Here is a 19,564-nt window from a genome sequence, read left to right as displayed (position 1 = left end):
CAAGCTAAACGAGCCTTCAGTAAGAAATATAATTTGTTTACGTCAAAAATTAATTTAAATGTCAGGAAAAGATTTTTGAAAGTGTATGTTTGGAGTGTCGCTTTATATGGAAGTGAAACTTGGACGATCGGAGTATCTGAGAAGAAAAGATTAGAAGCTTTTGAAATGCGGTGCTATAGGAGAATGTTAAAAATCAGATGGGTGGATAAAGTGACAAATGAAGAGGTATTGCGGCAAATAGATGAAGAAAGAAGCGTTTTGAAAAATATAGTTAAAAGAAGAGACAGACTTATAGGCCACATACTAAGGCATCCTGGAATAGTCGCTTTAATACTGGAAGGACAGGTAGAAGGGAAAATTGTGTAGGCAGGCCACGTTTGTAATATGTAAAACAAATTGTTGGGGATGTAGGATGTAGAGGGTATACTGAAATGAAACGACTAGCACTAGATAGGGAATCTTGGAGAGCTGCATCAAACCAGTCAAATGACTGAAGACAAAAAAAAAGTTTCATTGAAATCTCTTCCAAAGACGCATCAAATATGTAAACTGGAAAAAGTTTCACTAAAGAGTGGATTGAATGGAAGCATGACATTTTAATGAAAAACTTTTCTTCATTTTTTTCGAAGTTTAATCTTTCTTTTGAAGTAGTTTGAAATATGTTAAATTTAATAAGTAAATGATTTAAAAAGTTATTTGTAATGAAGGTGGCGTTCAATGTTAAAAAAAGTATTTCTTCAAAACTTAAAATATATTTTTCCGTTTTAAATATTTTTATTTCCTGGTGCGAAGTAAAGGAAGTATTGTGATGAAAAATTTCGCTTTTCAGATTTTAACGGAAATATTCATTTTGACCATCCCTGAAATCCATTTTGACTAGTTTCCATTTTGACATCTGTAGTACGTACGTACATACATACGTATCTCTTATAACTCAAAAACGATTAGCCGTAGGATGTTGAAATTTTGGATTTAGGACTGTTGTAACATCTAGTTGATTTCATCTTCGCTATTGATTGCAATCGACTGAACCAAAACTGTCCAAAAAAGCCCAAAATTAAAAATAAAATTGGATTTTGAACTTTTTCTTAACTGCAGTAATAAGCTCTCATTGAGAGCATGTAAATTATATATCATGGTGGTACTTATTTTCATTGGTTCCAGAGTTATAGCCAAGTAAAATTCTAATTAATGAAATACTTGAATCTTACAAGGGGAAGGAACATCGGTTCGAATCAGACTTCATCTCCTTTTTTTTTTAACTTTTTTTTTATTTAAATATATTGATTTATTAATTATTATTAACCTCTGATTATAAAAAGATTTCTACGATAAATAATAATTCAATAATAACAATAAAAAAAAATCAGAAGTTATTAATGAAACAAAATTTTATGTACCAAAAAAATGTGTGTATATAATTTAATAGACGTACAAGGAAGTATTTGGTGTCGACACCAGATTTTTTTAGGTCATCCCTCATTTTACTGGTTTAATTATTTTTTCTATTATATTTAATTTTGTAATAATTATTTAATTTCAACATATTTCTTTATCTGTTTGAGATGTACTTTCTAACTTTTCTCTTTCCTCACACCTTTTACTTAACACGCTATCTTCCAGTATTCTTAATTTACTCTGGATGCCTCAGTATAATATGACGTACTAAATAGGATCTAATTATAACATTTTTCATTTTCTTTTATCTATTTGTCTTAAAATTCTTTATTTTCTTATTTTTTAATACTACATTTCAAAAGGTCTTATTTTTTACGGTTTTGACAAAAACAACATAGAATTTTTGTTTAAAAGTTTATTATTTTTTTAAAGTATAATGGTAGTTTTTCTAAATTTATTTTACTTTTGATATATTTATGAAAATCTATAATAAAATACTTTTTTTTTTTAAAGCAGCACCAAAACTGTCCAACTTTGTTTATATTAATCTACAACTTCTACGTAAACCTTCAGTTAGTTTGGAGTTTTACGAAGCTAAAACATTTGATAATTGGGCTGTTTTGATGGACATTGTATTCATAAAAACAGCTAAAAATCGTAAAAGTATTTTTTAAACAACTTACAATTTCTAAATATATCTTTGATATTAAGAATTTTTTCCTTCGTAAAGGTATTCCTTTCTTGTGGTAATTTATTTTTAATATTTTTTTTTACACTTTTCATCCTTTTTCATTTTACTCGATAAAAAATTAACTTTTATATATAATTTTATCCTGCATCAATTGCCCTTCAGTTCCTTTTATCAGATTTCATTATCGTTGTTTTTCCTAATTAAATTTTTCTCCAAGCAGTGATTTCATATCATTTAGCATTTCTTCCATTTCATTTTTTAAAGATGAAATTATATTGGAAAATATAATTATTCGTTCGAGTATTCTTTTTTAATGAAAAATATTCTGAAATGGTACTGTAAGTGCTAAAAATAGTATTCTTCTTAAAAGGAATTATATTCTTCCTATTAATAGATTAAATTAACTTACTTTCATTTCAATTAAGTTTAAAACAAGTTTGTCTAGCAACTTTAATTAAATCGTTAGTTCTTAATCGTAGTTTGTTATGGGAGCTAGATAATCAGATTAACAAATCGAATAAAAATCATTATAGTCTGTTTGTTTATATATGTTATAAAACCCAGACACACGAATAAAAACTTCTTAAACATTTTTTTCAGTTTTTTAATATATAGATAACTCTATTTCCTTCTATAATTTCTTTCATGAATTTTATAATGTGAATATTTATATTTTGTAGAAGTTCCATTTGGTACTGCTACTCCATCAAAATGCATTCATCATTTAATAATAATAATAAAAAAAAAAAAAAATTATTTTATTATAATAAAATAAAAAATCACCACAAAGGAATACTATAATAAAATATAACTGTAGAAATAATATAAATACTTAAAACAGTAGTTAATTTTACTAACAGATGGGTAAACGATTTGCATAAAATTCTTTTCTTTTAAGTTAATGTTATGGTTATATAAACACTGTCTGACGTTCTTTTCAAATGTTCTCAATTCTATATTTAACTGTGTGGAGTAACTTTCTATTTCAATTACTGTAACACATTGAAACATATGGAATTAATTTATATTACATCAGATTTCGGACGGCAAACAATCAATGGTTCCTTTATATATATATATATATATATATATATATATCAATAACTGCATGAAGTTTTTATATAATAGCTTCTGTATAATATACATAAATTTCGATATATACAGAGTGTATCAGCAAGTTCTCCCGGAACTTTCTAACCTATTTTACTCGTGATAATATTGGAAAAAGTACAAATAAACACAAGTTCTAAATGTTTCGTTGACGAGTTAGGTCTAGTAAAAGATTTCGCTCGGATTTCAGCTACCCCAGTGAAATAAAGACGTACTGAAATTTTTAGAACGTTAATTAAGAGACAAAATTAGTGATTTATTACTGTTATAAAATTAAGGTTTAAAAATCGAATAAAGTAGGGACCAGAACCGTATCTGCGATAGTTTTTGATAACTATGGGGTTAAAACATTAAACTGGGGGAAAAATACCTTGATTTTATGTTTGACGGACTTTGTTAAGTATGTAATAAATACAAAAAACTTGTAGAGAATGTAATTTTGAACAAAACTTTGTAAGATAATTTGAATAAAACGAAGAAAATTTAGAAAAATTTGAATTTAATTTAGAAAGAGTACATTAAACCAAAGTGCATTAGACGTACCAGTTTATAATAAATGTTCAAAAATGAGTTCGCAATTTTTAATACGTATCTTGGCACGTATTACTGTTTTTGTTACTCTTTTAGTTATTACGGGCTGTCATAAAGTTGCTCAGCTGTATCCATAATACGGACAATTAATTCCTCACGAGAATGTATTTTTGTTTTGTATACAATTTTTTTATCCATCCCCAGACGCAAAAATGTAAAAGTGATAAATCAGGCCATCTTGCTGGCCAGGAATGTAGACCTCCACAACCGATTCATTTCTTAAGGAAATTATGATTTAAGGTAGTAGAAACGGCACAAGAGAAGTGGGGAGTTCCATCGTGCTGGAAGTATACTTTGCGTTTCAGCACTGGAGGAACATCTTCAAGAAGCTGCATCAATTAACAACGACGTGTTGGACAGATCGTTCGTACCAGTACTAGGTTGTGTGAACCTGTTTTTTGAAGATTGTGAAAAGTCGCGCTAATTTTTTTGGGATCTGGAATCCTGCGTTTCGGAAAACATATTTCATATTCGACTGCAGTAGTTGAACCATTACCATTACACACACCCAAAATACAGGGTTATCATAAAAGAATGGTGCGGTTTCAGTAATTCATAGGAAGGTTGCAGGGAAATTTCTAGATGTTATATTGGTATCCCTGAAAGCCTGCAACCCAAAAGTTTGTTTATCAGCAGTTGTAACCACAACGTCAGTTCTTGTATTGTTGTTGCGGTGACTTTAGTGAGTTACTATGTTCTCGGATAAAGACAAAGCAAACAGTGTTTTATTGATGGGTGAATTAAAATCCGTTTCGACGTGAATTCGGAAGAGATCCACCACACAAAAATAACATAACACGTCGGTTCAAACGATTCGAAGAAACCGGATCGGTTAAGAAACAGAAATCAACCGGCAGACCAAGTGTACGATACGAAACGGTTGAACTAATTAGACGATCGGCAATTAGAAGTCCTGGGAAGTCCATCCCCCGTCGAAGCGTCGAATTAGGTATTCCAAAATCAACAGTTCACAAAGTTTTACGTAAAAAACTGAAATTACACGCTTATAAAATCCAGATGATAGTGTAAAACGTTACAATTTCGCTGTTGAAATGTTGGACAGAATAAGTGAAAACGAATTTTTTTTTAGATGATATAATTTTTACAGACGAAGCTACATTCCATGTGAATGGATGCGTTAACAGACACAATTCACGAATATGGGGCTCTGAAAATCCACACGCAATTATTGAGAAAAAACGCGATTCGCCTAAGGTTAATGTTTGGTGTGGTGTGATGAAAAATCGTGTAATATGGCCTTTTTTCTTTGCTGAAAAAACAATTAATGGAGTTGTGTATCTTGACATGTAAACCGATTATTGCTTTCCTCAGCCGGATGAACTCGAAAACATTCATCGACTTGGGGGAGCACCAACAAGATGGTGCTCCCCCGCACTTCAATGCATCGGTTACGGACGCTTTGAACGAAAAATTTGGAGATCGATAGATAGGCCGGCAAGGACCTATACTTTGGCCTCCAAGGAGTCCAGATCTGACACCTTGCGAATTTTTCTTGTGGGGATACATCAAAAGCGTTGTTTATACTCAAAAACTTTGCGACCTAAACCGCTTAAAAAACAGGATTAATGAAGCAATGACAACCATTAACGAAGAAATGTTAACTAATGTTTGGAGAGAAGTTGAGTATCGTTTGGACATTTGTCGAGCGACTAAGGGCGCACATATTGAAATTTATTAATTATGTAAAAAAATGTTTGAGACGACAAATTTGAAAAATAAAAAAAAACATAAACTGTAAGTAATTCCGTTTTAATTTAAACCACGTTCAAAACCGCACCATTCTTTTATGATAACCTGTATATTCCATATCAGCGTATTTCTCTGTTCTAAATAAGTTCGACATTACTTCAACAGCAAACCAACCACGTTCAAACTAAAATTCGCAGAAAACCTTCGCTAACGAGAACACAGTTTACAATACCCGATATAAATAATATACCTTATAGAATGATTTAAATACTTATATAGTACTACGCATTGTTAATCAGCTGTTTTTATTTTATTGCCAATTTTGAAATAATAATTTTTCAAATAATTTATTGTATTTCTGTCATTAATAAAAAAATTACTAAGTAATTTTTATTTTACAATTGTGTAATTTCCAGTTTTTTTTTATTTTTTAACATTGTTTTTACAAATTTTTCACATCACCAAAAAATAATTCAATTTCTTTTTACATTAAATAAGTGCTTTTCTGACAAATTTAATAGAATTCTAATTTTTATAACTTTTCTTTGTTTTGATTAACATATCTTACACCGTTTTGTTCAGAATTAATTTCTCTACAAGTCTTGATTAAAAGTTTTATGTATTTATGTTTTATAACATAACTTACATAATATTTAACTTTGTTAAATGAGTTTTACCTATTTACTCATAGTGGTTTTACCCATTCAACAAAGTTACTTAATACATAAAACATAGCAGAGTAATATATAATACATAAAACATACGTACAGTAACTTTGTACGTTTTAATTTTATTATAGTAATTCTATGTAATTTTGTAATGGGTTTTACCCATTTAACAGTTACTGTACGTCAGACATAAAAAAACAGGTCTTTTTAATCCAGTTTATTAGTTTCATCCCACATTTCTCAATATCTTTTGCATATACGGTCTGAGACTTATTTTATTCAATTTTCATGGATAACAGACTTCACATACATCTTCGATTGGGATTTTGAATGCCGAACAATGATGTTATTCCGCTTCGTTTAGTCACTTCAGTAACGTAAAAGAAAAGTAATCTTTAGTATAAGGTGAAGTGACGTTGTTTATTTTGTTTGGTACTTTAAGCTGTGAGGATTCACATTCAAAGTTATTAAGTTGGTTGCGATGATTTAAGCAGTTTCATACGATGACTTATTTTTTACCAATATATCCTTGCAAGATAAAACAGGTTGTTTATCTTTTTTTTTCTCTAATTCCATATTATTCTAAGGAAATTGTAAGAATATACTGATTATTTTCTAGTTTTTCACTTATAAAATCAATCCTTTATTATTTAACATATCTCTGTACTCAGTATTTTTCTTAAAGATCCTTCTTAATTTGTAGGATATATTTAATATGCTTAATATATAGAATATTCTTAAGACATATTTTTATATGTAAACAAAAATGTAATGACGTAAATTATTATATCAGTGTTATTGCAACTCCAAAAAATAATTAAAAAGAATATCGAAAGCCACGATATAGCTGTTCTACTTAGCAGAACGATATAACTGCAATTACTTATTAGCATAATTAAAATGAAAATAGGATCATTAGTTTCAGGTTACATTTGAAGCAGAATAGAAAAGTACTAAAAAGTGCATCAAATCGATCTTGTGATCGATGAAAAAAAAATTATATAATTAAAATAAATTTAATTTTTATAAAATTCAATGAATAAAACATTGTACATGTAGTTTGTGAAATAAAAAATATAAAATTAATGTTAGTTTATAATGTTCACCGGTGGAACATAAATTACATTAGCTCCAGGTGTGGTTTCATAGTACATTAAGAGTAACAGTTAATAATAACAGTATTATGAGTATATTACAGTACATTTTTAAATGGAACTTTTATAACTTTTCAATAAAAAAAGACCTTTATAACTGTACTATATTTAAATTATAAAGTTCTTTAATGCATTATGTCAAAAATTTTACATTTATTAATCATAAAATTTATATAATATATAGTCGGTCCGTTTCTATGAACAGAAATAATATCTGATTAAATTAATTACTAATACATTTTTAAATCATACACATGTATTAAAAAAAATTGTGTGTGTGCGCGCGCGCGTCTATAAATACTGTTTTTTGGAACTGAATGAACAAACCCTTCCTACATATAGTTGAGTTAGCAAAACCATCCCTACCATAGCTGACATATTACGAAACGTTTCGTCGGCGGTACGTACTTATAGTAGAGCCAAACAAAAGCAACGATAAAAAAAAACTTTTAAATAAACAATTTCCAGTATATATATGTCACGAAAGTAAGACTTTTTTGATTAGTTATTTTTTTTTAAGAATCACTTGATGGAAAACATTTAGTTATGTAGATTATTAATATTAAAGCTTGTCATTGCAGTTCAACATGCGTGGCCGAATAATCATAAATAAAATATAACATGTAATTAAAAAAATAAAAAAACACAAGATTATACACGTTTATATTACAGGCAATTAGAATAACAGCTTACTGTTACATACAAAAGTAAATTTTGTAATGGTAATGTAAATAGATTATTAATGGAAAACACTGTTTTTGAAAAGTTATCTACTACAGTATACTTGACGAAAAATATTTAATACCAAATCACAGCTTGATCTTTCTGTTTTACTGTTCGGACTTCCAATTTATTTGAAAAAATTAATAAGAAACACCGAAAATTATGCATAAAACACTTTTTACGCTAGTTCTAGTTTTCAAGGTATACAAAATCCAACAATCTACAATTTCATTAGGAGATTAATTAAAATAAAAATCCCTTTCGGCACGCTGGAAGGTGGAGGTAGATTTCACCGGTGCTAAGTAGGTGATAAAAATGATTTCCAACTTAACGTTAAGAAAAATCTCATATTTACTCAATACGACAATGGTTGCATGTGAAAAAAAGTTTCACATGTTTAGCATACGAAAAACCCCATCTTCTTACAATACCAGCAAAATTTTGGTCACTTCTTGCCGTAAGGGTTGTTCATATCAAAAATTGTTTCTGACAAAAGTTTTAGGTAATTTTTAGAGTAATAACAACCACTTTAAACCTATTCGATACTGTGCGTATTAAGGGAAGTGTGATTTTTTTGTCTTCGAAACCTCCTGGGCCAATAAAAAACCTTTACTTAGATAAGTTTTAGGTTCTTATCCAAAGAATAATAGGAACTTTAAACGAATTCGATATTTTATCTAATAAGAAAGTTTAGCCATTATCCTTTGTACTGTAATTTTCAGGAAAGGTTGAAAAATTTTACGAACAGTTTGAAATTTTTAATTAACCTGTTGAAACAAAAACTTGACCAAATGATCTTATTTCATATTTTAAAGAATTCTAATGATTCTTTCATCTTTGAAACAATTTTTTTTTTTTTTTGAAAATTAGTACATTATGTGGTATAACACAAGTGATTTAAGAGGCCATTATAAATTACCTTATTCAGAGCTTAATTTTTTCAGTTAACAACATGATGAAAATAGGATTGTTAAAAGAGAGAAAAATTTCCCTTACATATGCTGCATTCTTAACCGTTCTTTCCGTTAGAATAGAATGCTTCACATTGCTTCACGCAAAATAGATTTACTAACAGCAAAAGATCTTTAGAAAAAGTACATGAAGTTACATGTTTCGTAAACGTAGTACTTTCATCTATGAAGCGAGATTATTTTCAGTACTTTCAGCATTTATATTACTTGTAATACATGTAAGCGTACTACAAGTGTTTGTAATGCCAGTTAGGCGTAATTCATGAAGTGCCACACTTCCATAAAATGATACATTAATTTAATCATAATAAACGTTTTTATACGTTGAAAACAAATTACCAAAAATTGTTTAAAAGAATATTCTTTTTTTTTATTAAATTTTAAATAAGCCTGAGGAGGTGCAAACAATTTTTTTGGTAAGTCCATGGATACATGCTATTACCACCGTTTGAGCGTTTTTTTAAATAACTTCGAAACATTGAATGTTTTTAAAGTAAGATTGAATAACACAGAACGAAATAATTTTATTCATCCGTGATTCTGCGAAAATAATTTGTAAATTTAATTATGAATTTTTTTTTTGTCTTCAGTCATTTGACTGGTTTGATGCAGCTCTCCAAGATTCCCTATCTAGTGCTAGTCGTTTCATTTCAGTATACCCTCTACATCCTACATCCCTAACAATTTGTTTTACATATTCCAAACGTGGCCTGCCTACACAATTTTTCCCTTCTACCTGTCCTTCCAATATCAAAGCGACTATTCCAGGATGCCTTAGTATGTGGCCTATAAGTCTGTCTCTTCTTTTAACTATATTTTTCAAAATGCTTCTTTCTTCATCTATTTGCCGCAATACCTCTTCATTTGTCACTTTATCCACACATCTGATTTTTAACATTCTCCTTTAGCACCGCATTTCAAAAGCTTCTAATCTTTTCTTCTCAGATACTCCGATCGTCCAAGTTTCACTTCCATATAAAGCGACACTCCAAACATACACTTTCAAAAATCTTTTCCTGACATTTAAATTAATTTTTGATGTAAACAAATTATATTTCTTACTGATGGCTCGTTTAGCTTGTGCTATTCGGCATTTTATATCCCTCCTGCTTCGTCCATCTTTAGTAATTCTACTTCCCAAATCACAAAATTCTTCTACCTCCATGATCTTTTCTCCTCCTATTTTCACATTCAGTGTTCCATCTTTGTTATTTCTACTACATTTCATTACTTTTGTTTTGTTCTTGTTTATTTTCATGCGATAGTTCTTGCGTAGGACTTCATCTATGCCGTTCATTGTTTCTTATAAAAATTATGAATTAGAGGACTTTAAACCATCTGATTTAGTCTTCATTATCTATTAAACAAATTACACAATTATCTCAACATACAAAAAATATATCATATTATGATGTACTATCTCTATTTCTTAGGTTGGAAAAGAAATTATAAGCAGTCTACATACGACTCAGTAATCTATTGTAGGTTTGAGATGCGATCATCTACTTATCCAATTTATTTATTCTGTTAATTATTAATATAAATTGTTTTCCTCTTTTGAGTAAATCATAGTACATAATGCGATTTAAAAAAAAAATCGTAAAGTAATATTTATTTGTTGATTTACACTAGCTATTCCAGGATTTTATATATTTGATATTCATGTAAAATATTGAAGACAGCAAAGACTACTCAGAAATATTTTTTCTGAGAGTAACAATATTCATTATACAGTTAATCCTGGTGGTGAACAGAATAAGAGTGTCGCTATATTTCATTTAAGTGATTTCATTCCTCCAGCGAACCTCGGAGAGCTTGACATACTAAATGACAGCAACTGACCTTATTTGGCTCTGTAAAAAGACAGTAGGAAACCACTTTATTCCTCACTTTTCCAAGGTTACTTGTTGGAGAAGATTTTTGATCGTGGAAACGGCTATATCATTTTTGTAACTAACGTATTTCGTAAAATCACATAAAACCGGTAGAGTACAGTCCCATATACCCATATATTTCATATTCTTTGTTTTTTCTGATTTTTTCCCCTGATATTTTTATTTTCCAACATACAAGCTACGATTCGAGGAGAGTGATGTAATCTTGAATAAAAGGAGAAGCAGTAGCCGGAATTTCGTGAACAGAAAGAATTGCAGTATCGTCAGCAAACTTTGAAACTGTGGTATCTGCCGTAATTGGCAAGTCACCCGACTTGCAACAGAACATACAAGATGGGTTCGAGAACGCTTCCTTGAGGTACGCCTGATTGTATAAGGAATAAATCCATCAAAACCTCTCCATGTTTTACTTGAAAGCACCTGTATTCTAGGTAAGATTTTAGTACCACATAGAAAACATGCGGTGGAACCTTTTTCAGTTTATAGTGCAACCTCACATGCCAAAACTTGTCGAAAGCCTAACTGACATCGAGGAAATCCGCTGAACAGTACTCTTTCTCGTCTAGAGCATGATTTATAACGTTTACAATTCTGTTTGCCTTCTCTACAGAAGCATGTTGCTCCCTAAATCCCCAAAAAAATTAAAATTTAATTTTTTTTATAAAAGATTGATCTATTTTTGTATAATATAAATTTATCTAATTAGGACGAGTAGTTTGACTTTAAAATTATACAAACTTAAAGAAATTAACAATAACATGAAGTCAAAATTGAATATTACGTCGGGTAATAATTTTCACTTGCGGATAAATATATTCTCTATTCTGTAAACAAATTACAGGGTAGTTGTTTCATCTTTAATTCCTTTTATGTTCTTGTATCAGGTAGAATTATAAAGATCGTTTATCTTTCAGTAAGCGCGACTGTTGGTTACGTGCGGCTGACCCACCGATTACTAACCACAGTTTTTTTTTATCATTAGGAAACAATTTCAGTTTTGTTACAAAAATAGTGAAATAAAAAAATCCTTTGTGAGTATATTTTCTACCCTTATAGTCTTTTTTTTCCACAATGAAAAATATTTGCTTTAAAAATATTGATATTATTCTTCTTTTTTTTTGATACTTGAAATAAATATTTAATATGATCTATTAAATTTGGTGTAAGTAAGTAATAATTAACAGTTAAGTTTAGTACAACGTTAAAAAAATGAAATAAATGGAAATACAACTTATTAACTGTTGAAAGTTTATATGATTATTATAATACTTCGGTTACTAAGAGCTTGCACGATTAATAATATAAAAAAATAATAAATCTTTATTCTCGTGCCATATTATTCTCCTTTATATTTCCAAAACAATTATTTTGGCTGATTTGATATAAATGAATTTGTTATGTTTTTAAGAATAAATGTCTTCCCTATTCAGTGGAGATACTCAAATAGGGATTATTTCTTACAGAAATGGGTATGTTAATTGTATGATTTACAGTATCACAATCTTCCTTATCATTGTAATTTATGTAAATTATCTTGAAGTACCAGTGGCGTAATCAGAAATTAATTTTCTACGAGTAATTATTTTCAGTCAGTTCTTATGAAGATATCAGTTTGGTATATATTATCAGGTATATATTATTGGTATATATATTATAATATATATTATAATTTATAATAATAAATTTATACTTTATATTAAATAATAATAATAATTATAATTTATAATTACTTAAATAATATTTATAATAATAATAATATAATAATAATAATGACCTGTTTCCACCTTCAGGTCCCCTCATGGATTGGATTTTTTGGCCACCTGCAGGATATGAACAATTTATGGATTAGGAAGTGGACATATACCAAACTTAGAGCTGGCGATGTGGCGGCTACGGTCGAAGTTATTTGCAGGTGTAACGGAGACCTATTGTTGTCCACATGCCCCCCGCGATGGCAAGCATGTAGTTAAGGTGCCCATGTTGTTCGGAGCATGGGAGCCCTGAAAGCCTCGGTGTGTAAGGGCCTGGAGTCAGTGCAGAGACTGCGCATCCGCTCTCTGCCAGGACATATGCCGGTTCCACCGGAGTACCGGAACGGACCTCCAGGGTTGGTAGCCCTGGAGTGGGGGTGTACCCCGGCGGCTAGCCTTACTACAGAAGGGATTTATTGTTCATGCAAGTTGAACAATTAAACGTGGCAGAGGGTTCACGCAAACACCCTCGTTTAGAACCAGCCGTTTCGCCTGAGGCAAAACGGAGAAAAAGTGCCGAAACTAAAAAGATAGAGATTGAGGCTAGAAAAAGCTTACAAAAAGCTTTTTTCAAGAACAATAATACACCGAAACCTAAATATTTGGTTGTTACCAAGGAGGATGGAAATTTTTCGAAGGTGAGTCCTTTTCTCATCGCTCGGGAAATAACCAAATGCGCTGGTGGCCCTGTAAAAGAAATAAGGAAGACCTTCATAGGACTTCATGTTGAGACTGTAAATGATGTCTAGTCTCAAAAGATTTTAGGGCTTAAAAAGATTGGAGAACTGGCTGTGCATGTTGATCCCCATGGTACGCTCAACACCTCAAGAGGTGTGGTCGTCTATCGGGATCTTTTAAATTGTACGGAACAAGAAATTGTTGAGGAGTTGTCAACGCAGGGAGTCATAGAGTGTCGCCGATTGAACATGAGGAGGAATGGCGAGGTCCTACCTTCAGCCTCTCATGTTCTCACATTTAACCGGCCTACCTTGCCGGAGAAGATTAGAGCGGGGATACATCGATTGGATGTGCGGGCATTTATCCCGCAACCAATGCGATGCTTCAAGTGCCAACGTTTTGGCCACACCGCCATCAAATGTGAGAGAACGCAAATATGCGTGTGCGGCGAAGAGGTGCATGAGGGAGAGCCGTGTAAAGAGCCCCCTACATGCATCAATTGCAAGGGACAGCATTCATGTAGATGCAGGAATTGTCCTGTCTACAAAGAAGAAGTAGCTGTGCAGGAAGTTAAAACTCTGCAGAAAGTCAGCTACATCGAAGCTAAAAAGATTGTTAACGCCCGCAAACCCAGAGCAACAACATCTTATGCTCAGGCGCGGCTACTGTTCCTGCTCCTGCTCCAATTGCTGTAGATGAAAGTCAGCTCATCAGTAAACTTGCTCCGAACTTGGCTAACATGATTGAAAGAATTATTGACAACAAAATGAAATCTTTCAACATTAAAGATCCAATAAAGCCAAAGATATTAGTACAGCCTCCTCCCGAAGATAAAACAGCGAAAGCTGCTCTCGCGCTGAGGAAAACGGACCCCAAAGCAGAATACCAAGTCCGTCTTAGTGAGATTCTTGATGTCAAGAAAACAACAATACCTACAGAGACTGTTATGGAGGCTCCCAAGCCTCCTGCAACTGAAGTGGCCTCTAAGCCTCAGAGGCCACAAAAAATCACACAGGGGGGGCGAGTGTCTCCCCTCCCTCAGGCGGTTGCCGGTGCTATCCCCGAGTCGGGGAGTGGCCAGGTTGCCGCCTCTCAATCGGCGCCTGAGACCGGCGCCGATCCATGTCCGTCGTCGTCGGCGGCTTCGGTGGTCTCCGACACGGAGACCGGAAGCCTTACAGGCGACGACCTTCTCCGCGAACATGCTGCTGTTCGCAACATGGAGAAGAAGCGAAAAAAAGGATGGCCGAAAGGAAAACCCAGACAATAATTTAATTAAAAATTATTGAGTCGATAGTACAGTGGAACATCAATGGATGTTTTTCAAACATCCATGAGCTCCAACGCTTGGTACATGATGTTGACCCGATCTGTATATGTCTGCAAGAAACACATTTCCGCCGAAATGAAAATTTTAAATTAAAAGGATTCAATATATTTCGGCGAGATCAACCGCCAAATATAAGAGTTAGAGGTGGAGTAGCTATATTAACATCGACTAGAGCTACCACCGAAGCGGTTGTTCTAAACACCAACCTACAAGCGGTCGCCGTTAGAATGAAGCGACCGCTTAAGATCACTGTGTGCAGCATATGCTTACCGAATTACGATTGGAATAAGGATGACATAGAAAGACTAATTTCCGAGCTTCCCCCACCTGTTTTACTGGTGGGTGACTTTAACGCTCATAATTCTCTCTGGGGATCGGATCGAGTAGATCCCCGTGGAAGAGAACTGGAAGGGTTCCTGATGAATTCAGAACTTATTATTTTAAACGACGGATCAGGAACCTTTTTCAATTCCAGAGATGGATCGACGTCCTGTATAGATCTTGCACTTATAAGCGGATCGATAGCACCGAGGTACAGCTTCCAAGTCATAGACGATCTGCATGGAAGCGATCATTTCCCGTTGCAAATTGTAACTGATGTTACAAGAACAATATATCCCATCCCTAAAAGATGGTTATTTGAAAAGGCAGACTGGACGAGCTTCACAGCTAGAACGATACTCCCGCAAACAACTGGAGTTATCGGAGACGATGTCGACGCCATAACAAATGCAATAATTGAGTCGGCATCGAGATATATTCCCAAAACATCTGGGAAACTTACAAAGAAACCCGTTCCATGGGTCCATCGTCCTATTTCTATGACGTGTGCTATGGGAAAAATATTGGAAAAAATGATTAATAATCGACTCGTCTGGGTTTTGGAAAAAGAAAACCTGATATCACCGTATCAAGCAGGTTTTCGACAATACCATTCTACCACTGATCAAATGATCAGCTTAGAGGACATTATATATAACAGCTTTATTACAAGGAAACATTGTGTCGGAGTCTTCTTTGATCTTCAGAAGGCTTTCGATATGACCTGGCGTCATGGTATAATGCTCCAGTTACATGAATGGGGCATTCGTGGCAATCTGCCTATACTGCTCAGCAACTACATGAATGACCGTACCTTCCAAGTACGCGTCAAAAATGAATATTCATGTGAAAGAATATTGGAAAATGGCATACCGCAAGGTTCACCGTTGAGCGGTACCTTGTTTACTTTTGCCATTAATAAATTGATATTAGCCATTCCAGTAGAAATCAGCAAAAGCGTCTATGTTGATGATCTGGCAATCATATATGCCAGCAACAAGACTGCTATGGTGAGGTACAAATTGCAACGAGCGATCGATGCTCTAAATGAAGTTGCAAGGAATACAGGATTCCAATTCTCACCAGAAAAAACGTTCTGTGTACACTTTTGTAGGAAGAGAATTCCTCATCAAAGTCCTGCTTTGACAATTGACGATAATCCAATACAATATAAAGACAGCGTAAGGTATTTAGGACTAGTATTGGATAAATCCCTTACATGGGGATTACATATACAGGACTTGAGTGATAGATGCAAAAGAGCCCTAAACATTATAAAATGTTTATCGAACTTAAATTGGGGCTCAGAAAAAGAGACATTATTGAGATTGTATAAAGCATTGGCTCAATCTAAACTAGACTACGGATGTATCGTATATTCATCCGCTAGAAAGTCGCACTTAAGAAAGTTAGACGTAGTTCATAATAGCGGAATAAGATACGCAACAGGTGCTTTCCGCACAAGTCCGGCGGCTAGTCTGATGTCTGAAGCCGGAATAATGCCACTACATTATAGAAGAGAGATCCTCTTGTTAGGATATGCAGCAAATATATGGGCTTTCCTGCTCATATAAATAATAAATTGTTTACGAATCATCCCATGGCTGCATTATACGAACGTCGTGCTACCTATTCCAGACCAGCCGGATATTAGAGTTAGAGTTAGCCAACATATTAGAATTTATACTGACGGTTCTAAAACCGAACATGGTGTTGGATGCTCGATATATGTAAATGAAGAAGCCCACTTTTGGAGACTGCCAGATGTGGCCAGTGTCTACACGGCAGAACTCACTGCAATTCAGCAAGCTCTTCGCTACACTGAACACTATTGCGAAGAGAGAGTGCTAATATGTTCCGATTCATTAAGTGCACTCGTTGCAATTCGGAACAAGAACATTAAGGATGTCCTAATTGCAAACATCCTGTCCATTTTATACGTTCTAAATCAACGAGGACAGCGATGCGTATTTGTATGGACTCCGGGGCATGCTGGTATTACAGGTAATGAAATCGCAGACGAAGCTGCCAGAAAGGCAACAGTCTGCGATGATTTGGATGCATTTCCTGTAAGAATGGCAGATGTTAAAAACCGTCTAACAAACATAGTAAGAAACAAGTGGAACGCTGAATGGAGGAGTTTAAATACAAAATTAAACTCAGTTAAAACTTCTCCTTATAAATGGAAAAGCGACTTTAAGTTGACTCGCCGTGAACAAGTAGCGGTGACCAGACTTAGAATCGGTCACACGCGATTAACAAATTTATATTTGTTAACCGGTGAAGTGAGACCAATGTGCGGTGTTTGTAATAAAACACTGACAATCAAGCATCTAATAGAAGAGTGTACCATATATGAGGACCTCAGAAAGAGGTTCCGTCTTAGAAATAATATTAGTGCTGATCTGGATAATGGAAATGAAGAAAATATAGTTGCATTTTTACACGCCAGTGGACTTCTTAAAAGTCTATAAAATGGAAGTTTACAGCTGTGGTAAAAGATACTCTAAGCGGTAGTTTTATATATACATATAAGGGAGTCTCGAAGCGTGGCACGTATAGTGACGGGAGGTAGCCCTATTGCCTAGGCCATTTTGGCTCACCTGCATTCAAGAGCAGTGAGTCGGGGTGTGTCCGATGATGGCATGGGGGACCCTCAAGGGTGGATTGAGGGCGCGAGGCTATGGGTGTACGCCGTGCATGCCTATGGCCTGATATAAGAAGGATTCAACTGCCACGGCACCCTGGCACGAATGATATACTGCTCAACGGCGGTTCTGGTCGCCCCGAGGGTGCTTAAGCAAACTATAAATGAGACTTCGTAGAAGAAAGAAAGATATGGTATTGATTAGTTTAATTTTAATTTTAAGTTCATGGTATTTTGAGAACCTATCTCAAATTTTAATATTGGGGCCCTTTACACCCCGTAAGTGTTTGTGATTGTCCTTGTCTTTCATGTTTTAATGTTTATTGTGAAGTTTGTGTTTTTAAATAAAATGTAAGGGCCCTTTACACCCTTACATATGACGATCATGATGGAGATAATAATTTCTTTTAAAGAATGTGACGAGGGCTAATGACCTTAGCAGTCGATGCCCGTAAAAATTTCAGTTAAAAAAAAAAAAAAAAAAAAAAAAAAAAAAATAATAATAATAATAATAATAGTAATAATAATAATAATAATAATAATAATAATAATAATAATAATAATAATAATAATAATAATAATTAATGTAATAATATTTATTAATTTTTATTATAATTTTATATTTTTTTTATTTTTATATTTATAATTTATTTTTTTTTATTATTATTATTATTATTATTATTATTATAATATATTATTATTATTATTATTATTATTATTATTATTATTATTATTATTATTATATATTATTATTATTATGTATATTATTATTATTATTGGTGTATATATTATTATCAGGTATATATTATCAGCATTTAATTGGTTTTAATATATTAACGTTCAACAGTATATTTGGCTCAGTGAAGAGGTTAACGGGAAATCCTCATTCTGCTCAGTAAGCCTGATATAAGATTCTTTTTGTTCTTCGAAATTTTTGCATGTTGAACTTTGCAAGTTTTGGGAGTTATTTTGTTTCAATTTCAGGTCACCGAAAACTATTACCAATATTATTGCAGCCATTTTTTTTTTTTTTAGTTCATCATTTCTTATCCCCCCCCCGGAGCCGTTGACACACAACTAAGCCTTAACACAGCTTCAGCGGGTGCCTTTGCCTTAAACTGCCTTGTCGAGAACTAATGTTTTCCCCAGGCAGCCGAGACTCAGTCTTTTGGTGATACGCAATGCCTCTAATGAGAGGATCCCAAGGGGGTCGCCCCACCGGGACTCCGATCTGTACGCCTTCCTCTAGTAAGGATCCGCCGGAGGGATCTCCCACAAATATTTTTGTGATACATTACGGTTATAGACCCAGAATTAAATGTTTTTTTTTTTGTTTTTTTTTTTTTTATAAGTGAAAGTAGTACAATAAATTAATCGTGTGGAAATGTTAGAACATTTATTTTTTTTTTAATATCATCAGTTTAATATCACCGGGTTCGAATCCCGGTCAGGGATGGAATTTTCACACACGTTACTAATCATTCATCTCATCCTCTGAAGCAATATCTAACGGTGGTTCCGGAGGTTAAACAAGAAAACAAAGAAGAATATCATCAGTTTATATTCATATTTAAGTTTATCAAACGAAAAAATTAACAATAATTTAATCTTGATGCAAAGAAATTTAATTTGATTATCTCACGAGGTTAATAATTTGTTAGAATATCCAAAGGTTTTAACATTAAGGACGACTTCACTACTATTATCATTAATTCTATTCGCACGGTCTGATTTGGTCACTTATGGCGTAAAGTGCACCACTACACCATACTTAACACTTCTTTGTTTTCTAATCTGGTGGAAGTGTCGGCTTTTAATATAGCAATATGAATAATGTTTATCTCTGCTTGGAAAAGTTCAACGGAAATTCAGTTGATGAGAAAGGAAGTTTTTCTATTTCTATTGTCACGTTGATTCTCAATTTTT

This window comes from Lycorma delicatula, chromosome 9 (genome assembly GCF_047948215.1).
Source record: "Lycorma delicatula isolate Av1 chromosome 9, ASM4794821v1, whole genome shotgun sequence".
Taxonomy (NCBI): domain Eukaryota; kingdom Metazoa; phylum Arthropoda; class Insecta; order Hemiptera; family Fulgoridae; genus Lycorma; species Lycorma delicatula.
The sequence above is the reverse complement of the archived record's forward strand: the minus strand, read 5'-3'. Positions refer to the sequence as shown.